At 45.2% G+C, this 17,712-nt stretch overlaps 1 protein-coding gene and 1 pseudogene across 1 annotated transcript in view; both read right to left on the bottom strand.

Moving 5' to 3' along the window:
* The window catches only part of GNAL (G protein subunit alpha L), a 189,361-nt gene that overhangs the window by 129,841 nt on the left and 41,808 nt on the right, over positions 1–17,712 (bottom strand). The window lies entirely within an intron of this gene.
* On the bottom strand, positions 2,781–4,493 carry LOC101130242 (asparagine synthetase [glutamine-hydrolyzing]-like; annotated as a pseudogene).

Consider the following 17,712-nt stretch of genomic DNA (forward strand, 5'->3'; position numbering starts at 1 on the left):
TGACCACCACCGTCCCCAGACACACCGCCCCCACGGTGCCGCAGGTGTCTGGAATTCACCTTGCCAAGGATTGAGCTCATGCCCCGTGCCACCCTCACGCCTTCTACCTGCTCCTTTCTCAGTTCTTTCTCTGGAATAAGGGCCCCTAATTTTCCAAACCAGAACGGTGGGAGTTATGCCAGATTCCATTTTCTTACAAATCCCAACAGTTACCGCATCCCGTTGGGTCCGTTTCCTGAGTATCTGTCCTGTTCTTTCCGTGGCGTCTGCCACTGCTGTGGTCTTAGATTACTAACAGAGAGCTGGATTTCAGAGGCCTCCGGACGGTTTCCACTGCCTGCTGTCTCATTTCAGTGCACCTTGCACAATGCTCCCACTGAGATAATACAAATCCAGCCACATCACTGTCCCCATCATCTACAAACCCTGGGCCTGGTCCTTCTGGTGGGGTTGGTATAAACTCTCCCCTTCTTAGGGCTTACCCCATCCCTCCTAACACTCTCAGTTCCTGAACAGGCTGGTCGGGTGCATGTGCTGCTTGTGTCTTGGGAATACCTGGGGACTCTACTTTTCTGGGTCAACCCCCCTAGTTATCCTTCCAGACTCAAGCTGGGCCTCACTGCCTCCCTCACATTGGGGGTTAGGCCACACCTTCTGAAGCCCTAAGGGAGCACCAGATTCTCCGCTGGTCTCACCCATCACCTTGCATTGTTATGGTTTAACTGTGTCCTCAAAACTCCACTAGACTGTGGACTCCTTGAGGGCCGAGGCTGAGCCTATCCTTGTACCTGCGGCACCGGTACCTGGTTCAGTGCCTGACCCAGAGGAGATGCGCTGGGAATATTTGTCAAGGGAATGAATGACGTCATTAAAGCAAAAGATAACTCCAGCTCAAAGTGTGAATTCTCATCAAAGGAATTTCATGACCACACGTAAAAAATATTTGTTCAATATAGTACTTTTCAATAAATATTCTTACTGAAAATAAAAATACATTTTAAAAATGCAATGAATTACTTTTCTAGACAGGCAGAAGCAAACATACAGTGTCAGACTCCATTCTGAGCTAGGCTAAAAGTTGAAGTTTTGTGGAAGGAGACTGTTTAGCACAGTTTCCACAGCTCACATCTTATGAGTGTGTAAACACATATATTCACACGTGGCAATATCAACCCAGCATGCGCTATGACTAGTGGGGCAGTCAGAAGGTAAGATTTTTTTTTTTTTTTTGAGACGGAGTCTGGCTCTGTTGCCCAGGCTGGAGTGCCATGGCATGATCTCAGCTCACTGCAACCTCTGCCTCCCAGCTTCAGGGGCTTCTCATGCCTCAGCCTCCCGAGTAGCTGGGATTATAGGCACCTGCCATCACACCCAGCTAATTTTTTGTATTTTTAGTAGAGACGGGGTTTCACCATGTTGGCCAGACTGGTCTCGAACTCCTGACCTCAAGTGATCCAACCGCCTCGGCCTCCCAAAGAGCTGGGATTATAGACCTGAGCTACTGCGCCTGGCCAGAAAATGTATGTATCTGTGCTTTTTTTTGAAAAAAGCATAGAGTAGTGGGATTTTTATAAGGATTTGCCAACTTTTTTTTAATGTCAAGATTTCTATAAAATGTTGGACAGCAGGGGACAAAATAAATCCCTTGAAAACTTATAAAGGGAGAATTATGTTAGAACCTAGAAGTCACATTTTTAAGGAAGTCTGATATTTAGTTTCCCTAAAAATATAGCAAAAGATTTCCACTTGTTCAGATTTAGCAATCAGTGTTAAAGATAAATTCTATATTTGAAATTTAAGAAGGATTAGGTAAACAGATGTGATGAAAAACGTACGAAAATATACCCAGGAAGTTAATATATTAATAATATAATGATAATGTGTGTGCTATAAAACTGCTTCTAGTTATGAAGTGATTGCTGGCACTGGGTTAAATCCTTTCCATGGAATAATTTACTTGGTATTTGCCCTAAAAGGTGGGAACTATTGTCATCATCATTTTACAGAGACTGAGAGGCTGAGTAAGAAGAGTATCTGGGACACAGACCCTTGCAGCCTGGCTGCAACATTCACACTATTACCTGCATTGTGTGCCACAACACATTGCCAACACTCTAAAACATAAAAGCACTTTCCTTATACAGTGACGAGACATTTCTCATGAAAAATGCAAAGCCAGTCTTAGCCTATTTTCAGGTAGGAATTCAACACACCTTAAAAAAATTTTTAACCCAATCACCTGACCTTTTTCTAGTTTGGTCTGGGAAACCGATTCTCATTTGTGTTTAGAACCATTGCATCAGGTGTACCAGCTGGCCACCTGGAGCAGTGGGAGCAGGGCTGGTGAGGAGGGTACCAAGAGCAGAGTGGCGCCCGCTGCCAGTGTGAGCGTCTGTTGCTAGGCAACTGCAGCAGCAGCATTGCGCTCCCCGGCAACACACCCACCTGCGGGGACCCAGGGCTGCCCTGGGAGCTGCGGGCAGAGGGTCCAGGCTGACTGCACCAGAGCCAGGAAGAGAAGGTCCTGGTCACCTCATGGAGAATTTGGAAGGCACAAAAGTAAAACAGTTGTTTCCTCACTCTTGTTGAAGTTTAAGACATACAGGATGTCTCAGAAGTCTTTTTCTTTTTTTTTTTTTTTAATTTAAGACTTTTATTTTTTTCACACCCCAGTACGCCTGGATGGTTGATTTTCCTTGCCCCCCTATCCATCCCCAGTACCCCTATCCTTCACAACAAGAACATTTGCTGTTGCTCTTTGGCTCAGAGAGCACCTAGGCTTAGGTAGCTGACTTGTAGTGGGTCAGTGAGCGGGCATTGATCCATGTGGGCATGCGGTACTGGCTCAGCCACTGCACCCTGCCTGGGTAGTGGCATTCAAGCCTCAAGGGCATGAATAGACTTCTTTGGCTTTAGGATATTGAAGGGAAATTTCTGGCCCACGTTTGCAGTCATTGCGTCTTCAACATGATGTTCAACATGTTCCTGTAACACCTTAAACCAGGCATTCTTATTCCATCCCTGAAGGCTTCTTTTGTTCCCCAGAGACTCTCTTCAGGGTCTCAGACTGGAGTCCTCAAATGTCTCTTTCAGGAGCTGTTTCTCCACCTCATCTTTGGAGTTCTCATTTCTGGTGGCAGAGACATGTAACAGGAAGAAAATAGATGATGCAGAAACCAGACTCTCAGTTCAAGGCTGTGGGCAGCGTGGGCAGTTCGATCTGCGCTGAGAACACCAAACAAATAGAGCTTCTTCAGAGGCCTCTCTCTCCTCGGCCTCATGAAAATATACATAACCCTGCATAAGTTCATCTGATCTCTGTCCAGAGAAGATCACCATGCTATCTGTGTTCTTCCAAATCTACTCGGAAATTAAATACTTACCTACTGAAGTGCGAACTGTTGTAATGTCCTAAGTTTCCAAGGAAAATATGACTTCATCCAGAGCCTGAGTGCCTTCCTCAGAGTTCAAGAGGGTTTCATGATGTTCACTTCCAATACGATCTGCCACTCGTCCAGCAACCAATAAATCAGGGCTGCCCTCCATGCCAGTCACAAATGTCTGGGGAGTGTATTTTGTACTGCGTCTCTTTCAGCTGCTTCACCTGGGTGGCAGCAATCAAGCCAGAGTCCAAGCCCCTAATAAAATGGAGCCTATCCTTCTGTCTGTCGTCAAAATTGTCCTTCTCCTTTTTCTCCCTCTCCTTCTTCTTCTTTCTTCTTTTTAGAGACAGGGTCTCACTCTGCTGCCAGGCTTGAGTGCAGTGGCACAATCACAGCTCACTGTAGCCTCAACCTCCTGGGCTGGAGGGATCCTCTCCCCTTGGCCTCCCAAGTAGCTGGGACTACAGGCATGTGCCACCACTCCTGGGTAATTTTTAAATTTTCTGTAGAGACGGGGTCTTGCTATGTTGCCCAAGCTGGTCTTAAACTCCTGTACTCAAGTGATCCTTCCACCTTGGCCTCCCAAAGTGCTGGGATTACAGGTGTGAGCCACTGCACCTGGTGTTAAATTCTTCTTAATATCATTGTTAAAAAGGAACCAAAACTTGCTCTTCAAAGTTTCTGTTTCTAAACCTGAGAAGAGCTTCTCCACATTGTTACAGAGGGCATGCAGAGGTTGTGCCTACAGTGATGATATTTAACCATTTCCACAGATGCAACTTTGCCATTTGCCTTTAAATCCAAAACTTCATAGTGTCCCAGAAGAAAAGGCTCCACTTTTAAAAGGGGAGTCGTGGAGTGCTCCAATGGAACAAGAACTTCAGCTTCTGAAGACACAACCAAAATCCATCTTCTGTTACGGCTTTAAACAAAACCCAACTCCCTAGGTATCTCTGCCCAAGAACACTTTCTTATTGGCAGTATCTAGCAAAGTAATTGCAAACACATCATCCAACATACAAACTGTTTGCTCAATCCCTCTTTTGTCATAAAGACGATTATCTCACTATTCACGTTGGTCTGGTGTTCAGATTCAAAATGGTGTTGCATCTTTTTTTGTGGTTGTAGCTTTCACTATTGTAACAGGGCTACAAATATGGATATTTCTTCACTCAAATTGGCTGCATTCCAAATAGCTGATCAACCACTGCCAACTGGTGAAATCCAAAGAAGCAGTTGGTGTGTCCATTGGCATTCTCAAAACGAAATGCATGTGAACAGAAAGGCAGTCGTTGCTGCCAAAGAGGGCCCAAATGCCACACACGGTCCTGTGAAGCCATGGGCTCTGATTTATTCAAATAAATCAAATGTGATGGAAGAGACTAGGCACCAGCGGGTCAGGTTGGAGGGGACAGCCAGGGCCAGGGCTGCAGAAGGCATCTCAGAAGTCTTAGTGCATTTGAAAGTTTAATTATTTAAATTTCTTTTATACTTAGTTTTGTAAATTTTGAATAATAATTTAAAAACTTGGTCTCTTTCAGTCGTCCTTCGGATTGAAGATGGCAAATGTTGAAAAAAAAGTCACCTGTTCTCTGGTTAGCTGAGCTCAAGTCCCCAATAGCAGTAAGAAGGAAATTTGTTTCCCATTATAAGGAGCCTCCCACCCCTGCGGAAATTTAATTAACAACAGGATGAAAGGATGAAAAAATTCAAGGCAGCTGTTTCAGTTCACGACAGGCCAAGATCCAGGAGATGCTGATCAAGTTTGAAAACTGACTAGATGTATGTATAGCACAAGACGGTGGATACATTAAATTTTAATAAAAAAATAGATAGAAAATGTAATAACTGGTCTTCTGTAGTCTTTATACTTTAAAGGTTATTAAAGATGAAAACTGCACTAAGACTTCTGGAACAGGTACATCAACAGTTTTAACGGCCATCACAGTGGCTCACACCTGTAGTCCCAGCACTTTGGGAGACCGAGCAGGGGCAGATTGCCTGAGCTCCGGAGTCTGAAACCAGCCCGGGCAACATGGCGAAACCCCAATTCTACAAAAATTACAAAAGTTAACCGGGCATGGTGGGATGCACCTGTAGTCCCAGCTACTTGGAAGGCTGAGGCAGGAGGATTGCTGGAGCCCAGGAGGTCGAGGCTGCAGTGAGTCATGTTTGCATCAGTGCACTCCAGCCTGGGTGACAGAGCGAGACTCTGTCTCCGAGGAACAAAACAGTTTACGAAAGGTGAATGGTCACTAAATTCTATGCACTAACAATGCTCCAAGAAGCCGAAAGCTATAGCCCGAGAGTTGCAAACAACTGGGTGGTGCTGGAGTTGTGGCCACTGAGTGACCAGTGTGCACACAGCCCTCAGCTGGGGGTCCCTTCGGGACATTTTAAACAACTTGCTGTTGTTTTATATCTCTTTTTTTTCTTAGTATCTTGGTGGAAATAACCTGAGTAGATGATCATTCATTTTTAGCAGCAGAGATCATTCTGTGACCTAATTATAATACACTTAAAAAACATCATGATAAAAATTTTAACGATTTTTAGAGAAAAGCGGGGAAATATTTTTCCATTTTCCTTTTCTGTACATAATAATCTGTGATCAAATATTTTAGAATGTATTGAAATAATTTATCTTCTATTTTTCTTACCCCTATAAACCAAAGTAATATTAAGGAGCTTTTAGAAGTGTCATCTGTAAAGGAGAATAACACATTCTTCTTTAACTCACAGCTTTAAAAACCAAAATAACACTGAATCAGTAGGAAAAGTAGGTTACATGTCTCTGACTTCACCCCTTGTCCAAAAATCCAGTACTGAAATATTCCCACTAAAGCACTGGACTCAGTGGCACAGATAGGAGTTTAATTACTGTGTTAGACGGTGGAAAGGCCATTGAATATGTCAAAACAAAACCAAACAAAAGCGTATCCCACAAAGCATAACAAGAGGAACCTGCAAATAGAATGAACTATCAAGGTCTTACAATTCAAAAATATCCCTGAAGACCACCAAACTAGGTCAGGCTGTGAGGCAAGGGTAGGTGTGGGGACCATTGGTGTATTTTAAGAGAAACCACACACCTCAAAGTTGCATTTAAAACACATTTTACAAACCAGAAATCAAATAAAGTGCCCAATAATTTGCATTTGAACAGTGAAAATCAGCAACCCCATCTGTTTCAATCTGCTGTTTAACCTCAAATAGCCTAGCAGCATTTTGGACTACAGCAGATATTCAAACACATGTTGTTTAGCCAATGTTTAGCCAAAGTGAAGTTTCAAAACCAGTCTAAAAAGCTTTAAAGATGGTGCTCTCTTTACTAATTAACAAACATCAGATGAAGTAAAATGTAAAAAATTTTCAAGCAAATCTACCATATATGAACAAAGTTTCTTTCTGAGGGAATATTTTATGATAAAAAATAGTTTTAGCACTTAAGAGATGGTTCTAGATACCCTGACTTTTCTACTCTTCAAATGATTATATTCACAAACATATTTTAGTATAAAGTGAGTCAGACTCCACAAAGTCCCTTGATTTGGAGCAAAAAGACAGAGGAACAATGTGGTCTGCATTGTAAATGCCTAACAGTGGTGGTTTTTTGTTTTTTTTTTTTGTATTAGTGAGTGCTCCTGTGGAAAATCAAAGGTGTGGTGACATCCACGTGTTAATCCCAGTGTTAACACCTGATTCTGTGTAAATCCTAGCGCCAACACCTGATCTCATGTGGCCCCTAGGCTAACACCTGATTCCATATGAATCCTAGAACTAGCACTGATCCAATGTTGGAATTCAGTAATGTCTGTCTGTCTGCCTCACCCTGTTCTCATATTTTAAGCAAATCAAGTGAAGATATACCATAAGGGAAGATGGTTCGTAGATTCCGATTTCGTGTCCACACAAAAAGGAAAGGAAGATTCAAGTAGTTGAACACATGGATATTGCTACCTACAGGCTGTCACCCATAGAGATGTATTCCAGAAAGGATAACAACACTCTAAGACCAATTTCTTAAGTTTCTGTGCAGTTGAGCAAATAGGACTAGCACAGCCCACTCACTCAGAGGGCAGTGTGCCAGGATGGGTATAAGCCGAGGGCTAGGTGCCGTGGGAGGGACACTGAGGGGTGTGTGAGGGTCCTTGGAATCGGGCAAAGCTTCATCATGGGAGCGGCATCCGAGGCCGGTGTTTAGGAGTGGTGGGGTCGGACCACATGGAGGGAAGGCGCACATTTAAGGTGAGAAGGCACTGCAGAAGGATAGGCAGAGGGAAGGGAACTGGTATCGCCCAGAAGGCAGGTTGGCAGACAATGAAACTCAGTCTCAGAGGTCGGGTGAGCATATGAGCCCCATAATGCGTGTTCTTGGCACGGAAACTTTTCTTAAGAGGCAGCTCCTCCGCTGGGTGCAGCATAGTGGTTGCTGAACAAGAATGCCAGCAGAGGTCCCTTTCTTTGTTATTCTCTGTCCTTCTCAGTGCATGGGTGAGGGTAACAGTACTCCCCTCATGGGGCTATGGTGAGGATTAGATGAACTGATTCACTGCATCAAGCTCCCAGTAAGTGGACTGTGGTAATTATGACGATCATTCAATAGGAATAGAACTAATATATATCCATCTTATCCCTCTCCATGAGGCAGCATGCGGACATCCTTGAGGATTTCCTAGCTTTTTCTGCTGAGCAGACACATGAACAATGAACTATAGTACGGTCAACAAAGACTCACTGAGGGCCTGTGACACTCAGCTGAGCACAGTGTAAGCTGCTGGCTGGGAACACACAGGTAACAAAGCATACTAGGAACTGTACAAAAATGCACATGTGATGGGCGAATGGGTAAGCAAAATGTGGTAGAGACAGAAAGTAGAATGGTGGTATCCAGGGGCTGGGAAGAGAGGAGAAATGAGGAGTTAGTGTTTAACGGGTACAGAGATTCAGTTTGGGAGGATGAAAAATTTCTGGAGATGGATGGTGGTGAAGATTGCACAATGATGCGAATGTACTTAATGCTACTGCGCTGTACTCTTAAAAATGATTTAAATGGTACATTTTATATTGCATATATTTTACCAAAATAAAAAAGAACAAAATGCACATGTAGAATTTTCAGCACAGCAATTGTGGGAGAGAGTCTCCTGATGACAGTTGAGTGACTTCAATTCCTTGTTCTTAGACACATTTACTGCAATTATACTTTTACACCAGCAGGTGACAACATGGAGCCTGGGGGACAGAGGCAGGCTCTGAGGTGCTTTTAAAGCAATGCATGTTCATTCATTCATTCATTCATCATAAAGCATTCTTTCAACACCTACTATACATCTAGCACACTTCCATGCCTTGACATTATAAGGATAAATAAGACATTGTCCCTGATCTCATTAATTTAATAGTCTAGTTGAGAGGGATGGACCTGCAGTCAAGTTCTCTAAATTCTGTAACGATTACAGTGGGAGCACAGAGGAGTTTGTGTGGTTAATTCTACAAGTGCATAAAAAACATCATTTCATTTTTTCAGAGAAATTTACGCTAATATTTGTAAGTCACTCTTCATTTTTAAAAGACACTGAAAGGTGCTTTATTTTCAGCATCTCATTTGATGATTATAGAATGCACCATATTGCCCACAATTTGGTCCATAGCTTTCACAGGGGTCTGAAAGGGTAGAGTTCTGTTGGATTCCAAAGCCTCCACCCTTTCCCGGATGAACTCTGAGGCCTCTTACAGATTTTAAAAAACTACACCCTTCTCTCTTCTACTAATTCCAAAAGGAAAAATCAAAGAAGCCTACCTCCTTTCCCACTCAGTTAGGCAGATTAATCTGCATATAATGACTGATGAATTAATTATCTCTTTGCCCAGTTGCCTTAGCAACTGGTTTCTTTTAGAATTTGGTTTAGTTACAGAGTTTAAAGCAACAGTATTCCTTGTAATAGAATATCGAATTGTCTATGCAATTAAACATAACATAAACTTTTCTTATCCCAGGTAGGAACTATGAGCCTTTCTCAGAGAAGCTGGAGTGGCTCATCCTAAAACTTGCAGGGCTGTTGACAAAGAGGAAGGGGCACAGAGCTTCATCTTTGTCTATGTTTGCATTGCATGGTTTGCTTTCATTTGTCATCACATAGCAACATTTGATGAATTTAAACTATGGGTAAGTTGAGACTGATATTCAAAAGGGATTCCCTCATTGCACACGAATCCCAAACAAATTTAGATGTATTGTATGGTTGAGCAAATGAAGAAATGTGTTATGTTGTGAATGAGAGCCAGGATTTTCAGAAAGGAAGAGGCAACACACACATATGGAATGAAGAGAAGCAAGAAAGAGGCCTGTGGGGATGGACTGGAATTGCAAGAATTGGTATGAGCTCATGATTTCTAAAATATACATAGACACACTCATGATTCTGTCCACAAATGGGTGTGTGCAAGTGTATTTGTGAGCCTGTGTATGTTTGTCCCGGTGTATCTACATGCATGTATTTCCTACTTCTGTCTGCTGAAATGCCAAGAAGTTAAGACTCTCCAGAAGCAGCGAGCAGGGACAGTACCCAGATCTTGGTCATCCTTAGAGAAATAGCTAACTGGGGGTGTGGGGCATGGAGTGGGCAGGGCAGGGTAGCTATGAGCTAAACCTGGAACATTGTTATGTCGGAAAGTAAGGAAGTGCCCCAAAATGCTGGGGGTACACCATTAGCACACAAGAGCTGGATTGAAGGGGCTCTCATTTGGCCAAATCTGGGATGATGTGAGCACCAAAACAGTTAAGTACTGTAACGAATTCTAAGCCACTGAAAATTACAGGCCTGTCAGGTGTCCCTGCCAACAACAGACAGATAGATAGATAGATAAATAAATAAATAAATAGAAAAGGGAGGACTCTAGCCAAAGGCAGCTAGTGAATGCGGAAGGAGGGCTGGGACAGGGGACACATCCTTTTCGACCACCGTGGGGAAGGAAGCATGGGTCAGGTGGAATCGGCAGCAGATGCTGAACGCAGGGGGAGGTTTTAACGAGGAGCAGGAGGGCTGTATGGTCTTAAAGTGTCTCCCCATAGGGTGCTTATTAGTGGCAACATAAAAAAAAAAAAAGAGTAACCACACAGTGGAGAAACTGGACACCAAATTGGGTCATCACAATTGACCCCCCCAGTGCGGGAGGTGTGGGCATCACAGGTTTCCACAGGTGAGACCCCGGGAAGGACACCACAGAGTGTATGCAGTGCTCTAGCCAGAAAGGTATTCCCTGAATTTAAGTCAGGAGGAAACATCGGGCAAACCTAAAACTAAAAAAAAAAAAAAAAAGGAGAGGGACCTGTATTCTTCACAAATGCCAATGTCATAAAGAGCGAAGGAGCGATTCAATACCTCCAATCCTGGAGGGGAAAATGCTGGAGAACACATAGAGGGGCCGACCGATGAAACTGCTGTGCAGATGACGACGGGTCAGACACACTTATTGTCTCAATGTCCAATTGAGTGATTTTGAGAACTGTACCATGGTCACCTAAGGGAATACGCCACCCCTAGAAACACACACGGACGTCCTTTGGGAGTCAACGGCCATGATGGCCACAGCAAGCTCTCAGAATATTGAGAAAGATTCACCTGTCTACACCTCCACCTGCACATCTACAGAATGTATGCAAATGAGAAGGCACACAGGGAAATGTGAACAAGAGGCGAACCTGGGTGAGGGGCATTTAGGAAGCCTTTGAAGTCTTATTCTTGCAACTTTTTTCTAAGTTTGAGATTGTTTCCAAATGAAAAGTTGAATAATGAGAACAGCCTCAGATGCTCTGCTCTGTAAGAATTTCCCTGAATCTGAGCACCAAGTGCCCCCAGGGATCTAGGCTACGCAGGGCACTCTCTGGGCCCTCACCTGCCCTCGTTCAGTGGGCAGCGGACACCATCATGGTGTTTCTGCTCGTGTACTTCGGTGATGCACTGATCACATGAAATAAGGCAGTAAGATGTTATGACATCGGGCGGCAAAGAGCAGTGGGCTCCTCCGCAGCACTGAGGTTCTGTGGGCGTTGAGTCCCCCAGGTCACTGCCGTCCTGCCTGGCAACCCGCACATCCTCCTCATCCTCACCCGCTCTGCACGGACTCACGCCACACAATTTTCCAATTCTGCCTGGAAGGAGTGCTTCCTCCTTTTCCCTGGGGAATAACTGCTTCAAGAGGAAAGGCTTGGCTGGGTGTGGTGGCTCATGCTTGTAATCCCAGCACTCTGGGAGGCCGAGGCAGGCAGATCACTTGAGGCCAGGAGTTCGAGACCAGCCTGGCCAACATGGTGAAACCCTATTTCCAGTGAAAATACATAAAATTAGCTAGGTGTGGTGGTGGGCGCCTGTAATCCCAGCTACTCAGCAGGCTGAGGCAGGAGAATTGCTTGAATCCGGGAGGTGGAGGTTGCAGTGAGCTGAGATAGGGGAAGCTGGGGCATGTGTGCCTCGGCAGCGAGCTGGTCATGAAGGTGCCATGCTGGGCTCTGCTCACAGAGGTCAGGCCATCCTAGGTGACAGCCCTCCCCTCGGGGAGCTTGGTGTCCCAGTCAGAGACACTGCTGCCCACAGCAGACCTGGCCTGGCCAATGCATGCTACAAGAAGTTAAGACACAGAAGCCAAGGGCCAGGTGTCCAGTGGCCCAGGCTGTGCTTGGGCAGGAGCCTAAACGCTGGAGGAGGCCTTTGGGGCCTGCTTGGAACAGTGGGACTTTTGGGGTGGGTGGTGCAGGCTAAGCTCATGTTGGGAGCCCGGCAGCCAGAGGAGCTAGAAGAGAGAAAGCCTGGAAGCAGGGTCTGTGGGAGGCTTTGATATTAAAAGAGGAAATGCAAGTCAGCCCTTCATCTGCTGAGTGATGAGCTACCAGCAGGTCTGTCAGCCCCAAGTCCACTGCCTTCTGTGAAGCAGAGCCTGGACACTGGGGATTATGCCGGCCTGCAGACCCACCCTCTCCGGCCCAGGGGGCTGGCTCTGCAGACAGCCTCCACTGGGTTCCCTGGCCCAGCTCCTGTGGGTGCAGGGGGAATGGCAGGGTAAGGGGAGGAGGTCAGGGTCCTTCCCCTGTTCCCCCATGCCAGGCTGAATGCCTTCATCAAGCTCTCTTCAGTAACCTGTTTTGAGGGGATCGTTTGTTTTCTGCCAGATTTCTCATCCAAATGGTTCCCTTCCTCTGGGCTGATATGTCCCTGTGCCCAGCACAGGGCTTGGGGAGCAGAGGCATCTGGATTTCAGTCCCCATGGCTACTCTGGTCAGATGACCCTGTGCAGATGGAAACCTGCACTGCTGTGTGGGGTGGCCCTGGCACACTGGCAGGTCTGGGCAGCTTTGATCTGACAAGGGCTGTGCTTTCAGAAGGAAGGTGAACCAGTGGACTGGAGAGATGGGGAGAGTGGGCAGGAGGGCAGTGAAACCCACTGCAGAGACCCCGAGGTGCAGCCAGGGAGGTGAGTGCAACAGACATTCAGAAGAGTGGAAGAGAGGAACATTCAGAGAGACTTGGAAGACCTTGGGGGCTGATCAGACTTGAAGGTCAGGGAGAGGGAGATAAGAAAATGCCTTAGGATTCTTAGAATTTGACTAGAAAACAATATACACAATTTAAAGCATTGGTAGGCATTATTGTAATGAAGCAAGCTATTTTCTCTTCTACAAAGATGATTAAAACATGCACAGTAAGCTCATTGTATATATAGTAGTCCTCAAATGAATATTTAACAAAATGTATTTTTTAAAGTTTGAAATACTCCACTTACCCGCATGTGATTTTTACACATTGGATGCTTGTATGAAAATATCTCATGCAACCCATAAATAGATACACCAACTATGCATCCACAAAATTTAAAAAAATTGAAATAATTCCAAGCTCACAGAAAGAATAGTATAAAAATGTTCCACATACTCTTCACCCAGTTACTTCAATTGTTAGCATTTTGCTACATTTGCTTTATCATATACTTTCCCTATCTGTATGTTTTCATATTCGTATTTACACATTTTTTCCCCCTGAACCATTTGAAAGTAAGCTGGAGCCAGTATGCCCTTGTCCATATGTATTTCCTAAGGCTGAGATTCTCTTACATAACTACAAATGTTGCTACAGTCCTACTGACTAATCAACCGTCCATATACAAAGTCTGCTAACAGAACCAAGTGTCCTTTGTAGCAATCTCCCCATCCTTCTTCCAGGGGCTGGCCCAGGATCACACAGCATTTAGGTGTCCTGTTTCTCTTCTAACGCAACTGGGGAATTTACACCCTGCAGTTGGCATGGGAAAATGATTGTGAAGGTTGTTCTTCATGAGCTAGAGGAGGTTAGCATCACCACCAGCAGCTTCTAAACATCAAGGCTCAATCTCTCAGACACACCAAGCACCTTCTGCAAACAGGGGTTGCAGAAGTCAAGTACAAATCTTTCAAAACAACTGCTGTACAAATGCAGTTTAAAGGTATGTGATACTTTAAATCTTATTTAAAATAAAACTAATACTTCTACATACAAAAAAATAAAACCACAAAGTAGTATCTTTAAAAAATAATAGAGATAGGGTCTTGCTCTGTTGCTCAGGCTGGAACGCAGTGGTGTGATCATAGCTTATTGCAGCCTCTAACACGTGGGTTCAAGTGATCCTCCCGCCTTGGCCTCCTGAGTAGCTAAGACTACAGGTGTGTGCCACCAGGCATGGCTAATTTTTAAATTTTTTGTAGACACGAAGTCTCACTATGTTGCTCAGGCTGGTCTGGAACTCCTGGCCTCAAGCAATCTTCCCGCCTCAGCCTCTCAAAGTGTTGGAATTACATGCGAACCACCATGCCCAGCCAGAAGTATCTTTAATAAAAGAAGTCTCTCCCTCTGTGGGAAGAAAATAGACTAGATTTGGAGATGTACTGGCATGTTAAGTCCCAGAGTAGGTTGCGGGACAAGACAGAGAGTAGTAAACTCTGCATATCAAATCACTATGTTAATGGATTCTTGTATATGAACAGGGGGAGGGCTCGAAGGCATCCGATAAACAACGGGACCAAGGAAGGGAGGTTTCCGGTGTTGCTGTCTGTCCTTTTCCATTCTCTGAACTTTTTACTGTGACCTTGCATTTTTTTCTCCCTTCCTTCCTTCCTTCCTTCTCCTTCCTTCCCTCCCTCCCTCTTTTCTTTCTCTCTTTGTTTTTTTTTTTTGAGACAGGTTCTCACTCTGTGGCTCAGGCTGGAGTGCAGTGGCACAATCTCGGCTCACTGCAAACTCCTCCACCTCTAGGGCTCAGGCAATCCTCTCAACTCAGCCTCCCAAGTAGCTGTTACTACAGGTGCATGCCACCACACCTGGCCAACTTTTTATAGTTTTAGTAGAGGCGAGGTTTTGCCATGTTGCCCAGGCTGATCTCGAACTCCTGGGCTCAAGTGATTCTACTGCCTCAGCCTCCTAAAGTGCTAGGATTACAGGTGTGAGCTTCACACCTGGTCACATTCTTTTTAATTAAAGAGACCAATGAGCTACTCTTATTTAAATGATCCATTCCTCATCATCACTCTCTTCATTGAGCTCAACTCACTTATTAATACCACTTATCGATACCTTATCAGGTCGGGCACAGTGGCTCACACCAGTAATCCCAGCACTTCGGAAGGGCAAGGCAGGTGGATCACTTGAGGTCAGGAGTTCGAGACCAGCCTGGTCAACATGGTGAAACCCCGTCTCTACCAAAAACACAAAAATTAGATTGGTGTGGTGGTGCGAGCCTGTAGTTCCAGCTACGTGGGAGGTTGAGGCAGGAGAATCACTTGAACCTGGGAGGTGGAGGTTGCAGTGAGCCAAGATCGTGCCATTGCACTATAACCTGGGTGATAAGGGCGAAACTCTATCTCAGAAAAACCCCACAAAAACAATAAACAAAACCTTATCAAATGCCCACCAATCCTCACGTCGGCCTGGCGTTTTCCCTGTGCCCACCTGAGTCCAGCCTTTCTCTTTATCTAGGATGCTCTCCTCCCACTTCTCAGCATGTCCATCAAACCGGTTCTATACTTGGTTCAAGCACTCCTGCATCAGATAGGGGACGCTGGTCTAAATGCCATTTGCCCTTTAGCTTCCTGCCTGGTTGCTGTGGTTCTCTGAGAATGTCAGGTTTCTCCAGTAGAATAAATCCCCCCAAAGGCTATCTCCTACATGCTCATCAGATCATTGATGCTTACTGAGTGAACTACAGAATGACCCCAGCAGTGGTCCTGCTTAGGATCTGGTAGTATTCCCTTTGCAACCTAAAACCTCACCTGTTGAACGATGCCATGAGATCTTTAGAGTCCTAGGCGAGCCTATGAAACTCCCATGCTATCTAGAATGCAAGCTATTGCTAATCTCTCAGAAATTGCTGCTCTCCAAGGACATGTCATTTAAGCCACACAGCCATGCTCCCGCCCTCAGAGCCCGGACATGATTGCCTCCACTGAATCCATTCTATGTGATTTGATCCTGTTCTGTAAAGAAAATCTACGCCCGGCGCGGTGGGTCACGCCTGTAATCCCAGAACTCTGGAAGGCCAAGGCGGGTGGATCACGAGGTCAAGGGATCGAAACCATCCTGGCCAACATGGTGAAACCCCGTCTCTAGTAAAAATACAAAAATTAGCTGGGCGTGGTGGTGCACGCCTGTAGTCCTGGCTACTCAGGAGGCGGAGGCAGGAGAATCGCTTGAACTGGGAGGCGGAGGTTGCAGTGAGCTGAGATCGCGCCACTGCACTCCAGCCTGGTGACAGAGCGAGACTGTCTCAAAAAAAAAAAAAAAAAAAAAAGAAAAGCTTATTGCTCTTCCCTAACCCCCAGTTCCATCGAGAAACCACCGAGCCTCTGGAAAGATGGTTTCATCTGAACTAAGAGCTGTCTCAAAAAGGATGAGGCCACCCCACATCTTCATCCCTTCTGGTGTGGCTGGGGGCCTCCTCCAAGAGAGAAATGATGGCGCAGTTCTGCAGAACGGACACAGGACCTGTCCAGGAATGTGCAGAATGACACACACACACAAGTTCTGGGCTTGGACTTTTTTTTTTTTTTTCCAGTGATAGACATAGGGGATACAAGTGCAGTTTTGTTGCATGGCTATAGAGCATAGTGTAGGCATCACTTGAAGAGCGTACACTGTACCCAGTAAGTAATTGTCCCTCCCTCCCTCACATCCTGCCTCTCTAATGTCTGTTCTTCCACTCCTGTGTCCATGTGCACACGTTGTTTCACTCTCACTTATGAGAACATGTGGCATTTGACTTTTGTTTCTGAGTTATTTCACTTAGAGAATTACCCTCAAGAAGACATGATTTTACTCTTTTTACAGCTGAATAGTATTCCATAGTATATAAGTACCACATTTGCTTTATCCAGTCATCCGTTGATGGACTTGGAATGTTTTTTAAGACAGAAAAAACATCTCCAAAAGATGGAAATGAGAACACACCAGTGAGAGGCTGGGACCTTGCTGCCGTTTAGCTCCAGCTCTGGAGAACTGGCTGTGTCCAGCAAGCCCCCCAGCCTCACTGGCCTCACCCCCCAGTTTCGCCTCTGCTCTCTGCCACCTGGGTACAGCATTCAGCAGGCAGAGCAGTTTAAAGGGTGAGCAGAGGGAAACAGCTCACCCTTTTATATAGCAGGAGCTTCACACATGACAGCTGTCCCTCAGACACAGCACGAGAGGCCCACACCTCCAAGTCCCCAGTCCACGGCTCCCCGCGCCCGGGCGCAGCTTGGTGCATTGCAGGAGCCTTTCCCTCGCCAGCGCCCCTGTGCCACAGCGCCACCAGGCGGCCGTTTGAGAAACAACCCGACTCTGAGCACAGATCAGAGTCTTCTCTTCACATGTCCAGGTGTCCACAGCGGACCAGACAACACTACTTCCTTCCAAGCAAGTTTTATTTCTTCTTTCCTTGCTGTCTGCAATTTCTGACAAATCAGTTAATCACTGCCCAGAAAGCTCTTATTTCATGAATACATAACTGTAGGCATCCCTATACCCACTCCTGTGTTCCCGCCTTTCTATTTTTGCTGTTTCCCTCTTAGTGAATTTCCCTGTGCTTCTGCTTATGTGATTGCTGTAGCTAACTTACTGTGCTTCTCATCAGTTACTGGGTTCTGCTGATTTAACATTTACATCGACAAAACAATGTTTCAAAGCATATTAACATTTTCTTTTGAACATTCCGTCTATCCCTCCTCCATTTGTAAATGTTGGGAAGATCCATATTTAGAACCATGTAGTTAAAACTTGTTAGCACTGAATACTGCTAACATACAACACAATTGAAATGATAAAATCGGGGC

The sequence above is a fragment of the Gorilla gorilla genome, chromosome 17, assembly GCF_029281585.2.
Source record: "Gorilla gorilla gorilla isolate KB3781 chromosome 17, NHGRI_mGorGor1-v2.1_pri, whole genome shotgun sequence".
Classification (NCBI taxonomy): Eukaryota; Metazoa; Chordata; class Mammalia; order Primates; family Hominidae; genus Gorilla; species Gorilla gorilla.